This window comes from Pseudorca crassidens, chromosome 1 (genome assembly GCF_039906515.1).
Source record: "Pseudorca crassidens isolate mPseCra1 chromosome 1, mPseCra1.hap1, whole genome shotgun sequence".
NCBI lineage: Eukaryota > Metazoa > Chordata > Mammalia > Artiodactyla > Delphinidae > Pseudorca > Pseudorca crassidens.
The window spans coordinates 128,165,735-128,175,709 of NC_090296.1; the positions used below are offsets into that span (position 1 = coordinate 128,165,735).

A 9,975-nucleotide genomic window follows, 5' to 3' on the forward strand; every position below is an offset into this window, starting at 1 on the left:
CAGGTAGATGTTTATGTTAATGTGTACAGGTACATTTAGTCACATTTTTTGTTCATGGAAGTGTTCCTTGTATGTCTTGTATCATCATTCGATGCATGAAGGTGTACACACATGACCCCCAATGCCTAAGGGTTGGACTAGGTGGTGACACAGCTGTCCTACTCCTCTCTAACCAGATAACATCCCCAGGGGAAGAAAGATCTGAGTTAGGCCTGATGCGTATGGAACAAGTGTTGTCTGCATTGGTCCAGCACCTGGAAGAGACAGAAACTCACGTCATTTGGGACATCCTCATTTTCAGAAAGCTTTGGAGGTAAAGTCTACTCAAGTGAGGGGGCACGAATGCGTGGAGAGTGCCTCAGTTGGGTCAATGATGTGAACTCATATGGTTAAGAGAAATGATGGCCTAAAAATCATGTTCAATAGGATTACGCTGAGGCCCAATGGAGGTGGCCATCCAGAGGCAGGAGGTTGGGGATTCTCCTGTCTCTCCCAGAGACCAGGGGTGTGGGTTTGGAGGCCCCCTATCCCTCTAGGAAAGCCCTTGAGACTCTACCGAGTCTAAGGGCTTCCACGTGGCAAAGACGTAGTCCTATCTTCACCATGCTTTCCTGATCCCTGGTTCTGATGCCCACCTGGAAGCCATAGGCGGGACCTTTCCTTAGCTCTTTCTCTTCCTATTGTGTCTTTCAGTTAGATGTTCTGGCAAGGGCCTTACCACGGCCTGAATGATTCGAGGTGAATGGCTTTCTTTTTTAGACGGTGGGCCCAGTGGATGTTGGACTATGGGGGTGGGCCATCTCAAAGCCTTCAAGAGGGAGGAGTCCTTTCGGGAACCTCAGTCCTCGCAAAGGGGGGAACACTGCTGCCCCACCACATCTAAGGACTAGCTTCTCAGGCACTTCAAAGCCTTTCATTAGACCTGTGTTCTAGTCAGGCTGCACATGGAGGCAACGTTTCCTTTCCTGGGCCCCAGTGGAACATCCACACAGGTCTGTGTGTACCTCAAGGCAGAGGATGCTGATCTACTGAGGAGACAGTCACTTTTGGTGTTTGTTTTGCAGTCTCAAAAGGACCATTGGTAGGGAAGAACTGAGCCCCAGGACAGGAGAAATTGAGAGGCAGGTAAGAAACTGTCCACAGGGTTTTGGCAAGTACATGCTGCTGGCTACTGAGAGAGCTGGAGGACAGCCCCTGAGCTTAAATGGAGCTTGGCCAGGTCACTTTCAGGGATGGTGGTGTCTTGGTGAGGCCAATTACACCTGATGGGACATCTGATGGATTTTCCTTTGCCCAATCGGGTCCAGTGATTCTCATGGGGAGCTCTTCCTCTCTAGGAGCCACTGCCTTCAAAGAGAGCACCCTCAAGAGGAAATAACCCTTCTGAGGGGGCACTCCTAGTAAGGCCGTTGAGAGCCCTTCTGAGCCCGGGGATCATCTTGATCGTTAGGCCCTGTTGTCAGAAGTAGAGTGGTGGCCACATGATGTGGGCTGAGGAGGGAGTAGGTGTACTGTTGTTATTTGGGGGCATTCAGTGGGCCACTAGAGGGGATGCTGCACCAACAGATGATGGCTGTTGTCCCCAGTCTGAAAGTTCCCATTCAGGGCATTGCCAGGTTGACTGGTGCTAAGCCCATGGGCCCATCTCCAGATATCTGCTTCTTCCAGCATCCATTCCATGGAATTCATGGCCACATTTCCTTTGTGTTGGCAGGCAAGTGACTAAGTCCAATGTCCCATCGGCCACCCCATGCTTGCACAGACCACCATCGAGCCTGGAGGAACATGTCCATTCTGCAAGACACGTCTGTAGAGTTTTGCTGGCCAAGAAGCCCTCACCCCAGGACTTCTGATGAAAGGAGAGGCAATGATGCTCTGCCTTCACCTGGGAGTCTTCAGGGATTCATCTATTCTTCCTTCCCGGAAACATTAGTTTAGTACCTATTCATGCACAGATCCAACTGTCCACTGGTTCCTTTATGTTTCTAAGTCTGGATGGAAGGAAGGAGAGAGAAAAGTAAGGATAGGAAGATAGGGAGCTAGAAAGGCAGGTAGGTGGGTCCGGAGGTAGGTAGGTTGATAATTGTTAGGTATGCATGTCAGGTAGATGCGTACAGGTACATTTAGTCACATTTTGTGGTCGTGGAAATGTTCCTGGATGTACAAGACATGTGTTAGTATGTCTCATAGCATCATTCAATACATATGGGGTACATGTATTACCCCCCCAATGCCTAACTAGGAAGTGACACAGCTGTCCTACTCCTCTCTAGCCAGATAACATCCCCAGGGGAAGGACGACCTGAGTTTGAGCTGCTGCCTATGGAGCAAGCGATGTCAGACTTGTTCCAGCACCTGGAAGAGACAGAAAGTCACGTCCTTTTGGGCATCCACATCTCCAGAGAGCATCTGAGGTAAGCCTACTCAGGTGCCATGGCACCGATACGTAAGGAGTGCCTCAGCTGGGTCAATGATGAGAACTCATATGGTCATGAAGAGAGATGAGGACCAAAAATCATGTTCAATAGGATTACGCTGAGGCCCAAAGGAGGTGGCCATCCAGGGGCCAGAGTTTGGGGGAATATCTTGTCTCTTCCAGAACCCAAGGGTGTGGGTGTGGAGACCCCTTATTCCTCGAGGAATGCCCTTGAGACTCTACCGTGTCTAGGGGCTTCCAAGTGGCAAAGACGTTGTCCTGTCTTCACCTTGCTTTCTTAATCCCTGTATCCAATGCCTGCCTGGAGGCCATAGGCGGGACCTTTCCTTAGCTCTTTCCCTGCAAATTGTGACTTTCATTCAGACAATCTGGCAAGGGTCTCCCCACGGCTTGCATAATTCGAGGTGTGTGGCTCTCTTTGATTTTTGGCAGAGTCCACAATGGAGGTTGGACTATGGGGGAGGCCCACCTCAAAGCTGTGAAGGGGGGCATTCTTTTCAGGAACCTCAGTCCTAGGAAAGTGACGGATTTCTGCTGTGGCACCACATTAAAGGACTAGTTTCTCAGGCACTGAAAAGCCTTTCATTAAACTCGAGTTCTAGTCAGGTTGCACCTGGAGACAACGTTTCCTTCCCTGGGCCCCTGAGGAACATCCACACAGGTCCCTGCACACCTCAAGGCAGAGCACACTGATCTACTGAGAAGATAGTTACTTGTGATGTGTGCTTTGCCATCTCCAAAGAACCATAGGTAGTGAAGAATCATGCCCCAGGCCAGGAGATAGTGAGAGTCATTCAAGAACCCATCTATCGGGTCTTGGTAAGTACATGCTGTTTGCCATTGAGAAGCTGAAGGGCAGCCCCTGAGCTTTAATGGGACTTGGCCAGGTCACTTTTAGGGATGGTAGTGTCTCAGTGAGGCCAGTTGTTCTTGATGGGCCCTCTGATGGGTTTTGCCTCCCACTCTCATCCAGTGATCCTCCAGGGAGTTCTTCCTCTGTGAGGCCACTGCCTTCGAAGAGAGCACCCTCCAGAGTAGAAACTCCTTCTGACTGTCCATTTCTAGTAAAGCTGTTGAGAGCCCTTAGGAGCCCTGGTATCATCTCCATTGTGAGTCCCTGTTTCCCTGAAGTAGAGTCATGGCCCCATGATATGGGCTTAGGATGGAGTAATTGCACTGCTGTTGTTTGTAGGCCTTGGGCATGCCATGGATGGAGAGGCTGTGCATCAATAGACAGTAGCTCTTTTCCTGGCCTGAACATTCCCATTCAGGGCTTTGCCAGTTTCACTGGTGCTGAACCCATTTGCCCATCTCCATATATCTGCTCCCTTGATCAACCAATTTTGGGGACTCATGCCCTTGTTTCTGAGTGTTGGTGGGCAAGTGGCCAAGCCCAATGTGCTGTCAGCCACCCCGTGCTTGCACAGACCAGGATCAAGCCTGGAGGAACATTTCCATTCCATAAGACAAGTCCATAGAGTTTGGTGAGCCAAGAAGCCCTTGCCCCAGACATCTGATGAGAGGATAGCCAATGATGCTCTGTCTTAACCTGGGAGTCTTTAGCAATTCATCAATTCTTCCTTCCCTAATACGTTAGTTCTGTATTTATTCATGCACAGATCCATTGGCCAATGGCTCATTTATGTTTGTAAGTCTGGGAGGAGGGAGGAAGACAGAAAAGTAAGGAGATAGGGAGGTAGGGAGCTAGAAAGGTAGGTAGTTGGGTCGGGAGGTAGGTAGGTAGATAGGTATTAGCTGTGCGTTTCAGGTAGGTGTTTATGTAAATGCATACAGGCACATTTGGTCAGATTTTGTGTTCGTGGAAGTCTTTCTGGATGTACAAGACATATGCTGGTATGTCTCGTAGCATCATTTGATGTATATAGGGGTTCATGCATGACTCCCTGATGCCTAACGGTATAGACTAGGAGTTGACACAGCTATCCTACTCCTCTCTAGCCAGACAATGTCCCCAAGGGTAGGATGATCTGACTTTGGCCTGGTGCCTATGGGGCAAGCGATGTCAGCCTTGGTCCAGCTCCTGGAAGAGACAGAAAGTCATGTCCTTTGGGCAGTCACATTTCCAGAGAGCATCTGAGGTAAGCCTACTCACATGCCAAGGAACGGATGTATAAGGAGTGCCTCGGTTGGGTCAGTTATGAGAACTCATATGGTCCTGAAGAGAGATGATGACCTAAAAATCATGCTCAGTAGGATTACACTGATGCCCAAAGGAGGTGGCCATCCAGGGCCTGGAGGTTGGGGATTCTATTGTCCCTTCCAGAGCCCTGGAGTGTGGGTTTGGAGGCCCCCTATTCCTGGAGGAAATCCCTTGGGACTCTACCTTGTCTAGGGGCTTCCACATGGTGAAGATGTGATCCTGTCTTTGGGTTTCTTTCCTGATCCCTTGTTCCTCTGCCTGCCCAGAGGCCATAGGCGGGACCTTCCTTAGCACTTCCTCTTCAAATTGTGTCTTTCAGTCAGACATTCTGGCAAGGGTCTCGCCACAGCCTGAATGATTCGAGGTGAGTGGCTCTCTTTGATTTTTGACAGAGGCCCATTGGAAGTTGGACGATGGGGAAGGCCCACCTCAAAGTCGTCAAGAAGGGGGAGTCCTTTCAGGAGCCTCAGTCCTTGCAAAGGAGCGGATTTCTGCTGTGGCACCACATATAAGGACCAGTTTCTTGGGCACTGAAAAGCCTTTCATTAGACTTGAGTTCTAGTCAGGTTGCACCTGGAGGCAATGTTTCCTTCCCTGGGCCCCTGGGGAACATCCACACAGGTCTGTGTGCACCAGAAGGCAGAGCACACTGACATACTGAAGGGACAGTCACTTGTGGTGTGTGCTTTGCCGTCTCCAAAGAACCATCAGTAGGGAAGAATCGTGCCCCAGGACGGGAGAAGTTGAGAGGCAGGCAAGAACACTTCCACTGGGGCTTGGTAGGTAGATGCTGCTGGCTATTGAGAAAGCTAAAGGGCAGCCCCTGAGCTTTAATGGGAGTTGGCCAGGTTACTTTCAGGTATGGTGGGGTCTCGGTGAGGCCAGTTCTTCCTGATGAGACCTCTGACGGATTTTGCTTCACTCACTAGTGGTCAATGTGTCTCCTGGGGAGTTCTTCCTCCCCGGGAGCCCCTGCCTTCAAAGAGAGCACCCTCAAGAGGAGAAACCCCTTCTGAGTGTGCATTCCTAGTAATGCTGTTGAGAACCCTCCTAGCCCTGAGATCATCTCCATCTTGAGGGCCTGTTTACCAAAGAAGAGGGGTGGCTCCATGGCATAGGCTGAGGAGGGAGTACTTACATTGCTGTTGTTTGGGGGCCTTCCATGGGCCACAAGAATGGACACTGAACCAACAGACGATGGCTCTTGTCCCTGGCCTGAACGTTCCATGAAGGGTTTTGCCAGGTGGACTGCTGCTGATCCCATGGGCCCGTCTCCACATATCTGATTCTTCCAGCACCCATTCTGTGGGATTTCCTGGCCCCATTTTCTGTGTGTTGGTGGGCAAGTGGTCAAGCCCAGTGTCCCATCGACGACCCCATGATTGCACAGACCAGGATCAAGCCCAGAGGAACATCTCCATTCTGCAAGACACATCCATAGAGTTTTACTGGCCAAGAAGCCCTTACCCCAGGCCTTCTGATGGGAGGAGAGCCAGCGATGCTCTGCCTTCACCTGGGAGTCTTTAGTGATTCGTCAATTCTTCCTTCCCTGACACATTAGTTATGTAACTATTCATACACAGATCCACTTGTCACTGGTTCCTTTATGTTTGTATGGAGGGAGGGAGGGAGGGAGAGAGAAAGGCAAAGAGGTAGAGAGGTGGAGAGCTAGAAATGTAGGTACGTGGGTTGGTAGGTAAGTAAGCAGATAGGTAGGTAGATGAGTGTTAGGTACGCATTTCAGGTAGGTGTTTATGTTAATGCATACAAGTACATTTGGGCACACTTTGTGTTCGTGGAAGTGTTCCTAGATGTACATCTGTTGGTATGTCTCATAGCATCATTCGATGCATGTACATGTACACGCATGACCCCCTAATGCCAATGGTATGGACTTGGAGTTGACACAGCTGTCCTGCTCCTCTCTAGCCAAAGTCCCCATGAGAAGGAAGATCTGAGTTTGGTCCACTGCCCATGGAGCAAGTGATGTCAGCCTTTGTCCACCACCTGTAAGAAACAGAAACTCAGTTCCTTTTGGGCATCCTCATTTCCAGAAAACATGTGAGGTAAGCCTACTCATGTTCCAGGGCACAGATGAGTGGGGAGTGCCTCGGTTGGGTCAATGGTGAGAACTCATATTGTCCTGAAGAGACATTATGACCTAACAATCATGCACAATAGGATTACACTGAGGCCCAAAGGAGGTGGCCATCAAGGGGCCAGAGTTTAGGGATTCTCCTGTCCCTTCCAGAACCCTGGAGTGTGGGTGTAGAGGCCACCTATCCCTGGAGGAGAGCCCTTGGGACTCTACCATGTTTAGAGGCTTCCACGTGGCAAAGACGTGATCCTGTCTTCAGCTTTCTTTCCTGATCCCTGGTTCCACTGCCTGCCCGGAGGTCCTAGGTGGTGCCTTTCTTTAGCTCTTTCTCTTCAAATTGTGTCTTTCAGTCAGATGTTCTGGCAAGGGTCTCGTCACGGCCAGAATGGTTTGAGGGAGTGGCTGTCTTTGATTTTTGACAGAGGCCTCAATGGACTTTGGGTTATGGGGGAGGCCCACGTCAAAGGCGTCAAGAGGGGGAAGTCCTTTCTGGAACCTCAATCCTCGCAAATGGGGGATTTCTGCTATGGCACCACATCTAAGGACTCAGTCAGCTGATTTCTGCTATGTCGCCACATCTAATGACATAGTCAGACTGCACATGGAGACAACATTTCCTTCCCTGGGCCCCTGGGGAACATCCACACTGGTTCGTGCCCACCTCAAGGCAGAGCACACTGATCTACTGAGGGGACAGTCACTGTTATGTGTGCTTTGCCGTCTCCAAAGAACCATCGGTAGGGAAGAATCATGCCCCAGGCCAGGAGGTGGTGAGAGGCATTCAAGAACCCATCCACTTGCCCTTGGCAGGTAGACACTGCTTGCTTTTGAGAAGCTGAAGGGCAGCCCCTGAGCTTTAATGGGACTTGGCCAGGTCACTTTTAGGGATGGTGGTGTCTCAGTGAGGCCAATTGCTCCTGATGGGCCCTCTGATGGGTTTTGCCTCCCACTCCCATCCAGTGATCCTCCTGGGGAGCTCTTCCTCTGTGGGAGTCAATGCCTTTGAAGAGAGCACCCTCCAAAGTAGAAACTCCTGACTGTCCATTTCTAGTAAAGCTGTTGAGAGCCCTTAGGAGCCCTGGTATCATCTCCATCATGAGCCCCTGTATGCTTGAAGTAGAGGCATGGCCCCATGTTATGGGCTTAGAACGGAGTAATTGCAGTGCTGTTGTTTGTAGGCCTTGGGCATGCCATGGATGGAGACGCTGCACCAATAGTCAAGGTTCTTGTCCCGGCCTAAACATTCCCATTCAGGGCTTTGCCAGTTTCACTGGTGCTGAGCCCATTTGCCCATCTCCATATATCTGCTTCCTTGATCATCCAATTTTGGGACTCATGTCCTCGTTTTTTGAGTGTTGGTGGGCAAGTGGTCAAGCCCAATATGCCATCAGCCGTGCTTGCACAGACCAGGATCAAGCCCAGAGGAACACCTCTGTTCCCCAAGACTCATCCTTAGAACTTTGCTGGCTGAGAGTCTCTCGCTTTAGAAGGAGAGCCAATGATGCTCTGCCTTCTCTTGGAAGTTTTTTAGGGATTCGTCATTTCTACATATCTTGACATATTATTCATATATACATTCATGCACTGATCCACTCGTCCACTGGTTCCTTCATGTTTGTAATAATGTATGGAGGGTGGGAGGGAGGGACAAAAGTAAGGATTTAGGGAGGTAAGGAGTAGAGAGGTAGGTGTTTGCTTTGGTAGGTATGTAGGTAGATACTTAGGTTTTAGATATGCATTTCAGCTACTTGTTTATGTAATGTGTATAGGTGCATTTTGTCACTCTTTGTGTTCCTGAATGTATAAATGTTGGTGTGTCTTGTAGCATCATTTGATCCATGAAGGTGTATAATGCATGACCCCCAATTCCTAAAGTGATGGAGTAGGAGTTCTCACTGCTGTCCTACTCCTCTCTAGCTAGACAACTCCCCAGAGGAATTCAGTTCCTTGTTTGGCCTGCTTCCCGTGGGTCAATCAATGTCAGCCTTGGTCCAGCACCTGAAAGAGACAGATACCAACTTCCTTTTGGGCACCCTCATTTCCAGAAACATCTGAGGTAAGGCTACTCAGGTGCCAGTGCCCCAATGTGTGGGGAGTGCCTCGGTTGACTCTATGATGAGAACTCATATGGTCCTGAAGACAGAGAATGACCTAAACATCATGCTCAATAGGATTACACTGAGGTCCAATGGAGGTGGCCATCCATGGGCAGGAGGTTGGGGATACCCCTGTCCCTTACAGAGCCCTGGGCTGTGGGTATGGAGGAAGGAAAGCCCTTGAGACTCTACCATGTTTAGGGGCTGCCACATGGCCAAGACGTGGTCTTGTCTTTGGCTTTTTTTCCTGATCCCTAGTTCCACCGCCCCACCCAGATGCCACAGGCGTGGCTTTTCCTTATCTCTTTCTTTTTATTTGTGTTTTTCTCTTATACCTTCTGGCAAGGTTTTTCCATGACCTGAATGTTTCGAGTTGAGAGACTCTCTTTGGTCCTTGACACAGGCTTCAGAGGACTTTGGACTATGAGGGAGGCCCATCTTAAAACATCTGGAGGTGGGAGTTATTTTGGGAACCGCAATCCTCATAAAGATGGGATTCCTTCTCTGGTGTTTTTTCTACATTCTAGGATCTCAGGCTCTGAATAGACTTTTGTTAGACTTGAATTCTGGTCAGATTGCACATGGAGTCAATGTTTCCTTCCCTGGCACCCTGAACTACATCCCCACATGTTTCTGCACATTTGGAGGCATAGAATGCTGATCTATTGAGGGGACAGTCACTTGTGGTGTGTGCTTTGTGGTCTCCCAAGAATCTATTATACGGTGTGATCTAGCCCCAGTCTGGACTCATTCAGATACATTCATGAACCAGTCCACCGATCTTCGTTTGTAGACACTGCTGGCTATTACTTGAGCTGAAATGTGACCCCTGATATTATGTAGGGCTTTGCCAGGACATTTTCAGGGATAGTGGGCTCTAATTAATGCCAGTTGCTTTTGATGGGCCTTTCTCTTTGTTTTCCTACTTTCAGTGCGGCCCATTGCATTTCATGTGGAATCTTTTTCTCTGTGGACACTGCCCTCTTATATTGCCTCCCACTCCCACAGTTCTGGAAAATCTGTTACAGCTCTTTGGTGCCATTGTATCATCTCAAACTTTAGACCATTTTGAGGCAGGAGTTAGAGTGGTGGACCAAGATGTGGTCCTAGTGGGGGAGTAGTTGCCTTTCTGTTTTTTGTTGTTCATTGTCTGGCCATGACGGGGTCCCAAAACTAAAAGTTG

At 49.5% G+C, this 9,975-nt stretch overlaps 1 long non-coding RNA gene and 5 other non-coding genes across 6 annotated transcripts; all 6 read left to right on the plus strand.

Annotated features, from left to right (window-relative positions):
• Positions 1 to 183: 183 nt before the first annotated feature.
• Positions 184 to 2,401, plus strand: LOC137233444 (uncharacterized). The gene is made up of 3 exons (XR_010947419.1): positions 184 to 313; positions 1,065 to 1,125; positions 2,274 to 2,401. It is a non-coding gene; the product is annotated as an uncharacterized lncRNA (long non-coding RNA).
• LOC137207387 (small nucleolar RNA SNORD115) lies at positions 365 to 442 on the plus strand. Its single transcript, XR_010935065.1, has one exon. It is a non-coding gene; the product is annotated as a small nucleolar RNA SNORD115 (small nucleolar RNA).
• Positions 2,402 to 2,464: 63 nt separating the features above from the next.
• LOC137207373 (small nucleolar RNA SNORD115) lies at positions 2,465 to 2,544 on the plus strand. Its single transcript, XR_010935058.1, has one exon. It is a non-coding gene; the product is annotated as a small nucleolar RNA SNORD115 (small nucleolar RNA).
• Positions 2,545 to 4,586: 2,042 nt separating this feature from the next.
• On the plus strand, positions 4,587 to 4,667 carry LOC137207376 (small nucleolar RNA SNORD115). The gene has a single exon (XR_010935061.1). It is a non-coding gene; the product is annotated as a small nucleolar RNA SNORD115 (small nucleolar RNA).
• A 2,047-nt stretch (positions 4,668 to 6,714) lies between these two features.
• On the plus strand, positions 6,715 to 6,795 carry LOC137207379 (small nucleolar RNA SNORD115). Its single transcript, XR_010935063.1, has one exon. It is a non-coding gene; the product is annotated as a small nucleolar RNA SNORD115 (small nucleolar RNA).
• Positions 6,796 to 8,802: 2,007 nt separating this feature from the next.
• On the plus strand, positions 8,803 to 8,882 carry LOC137207390 (small nucleolar RNA SNORD115). The gene has a single exon (XR_010935067.1). It is a non-coding gene; the product is annotated as a small nucleolar RNA SNORD115 (small nucleolar RNA).
• Positions 8,883 to 9,975: the final 1,093 nt, after the last annotated feature.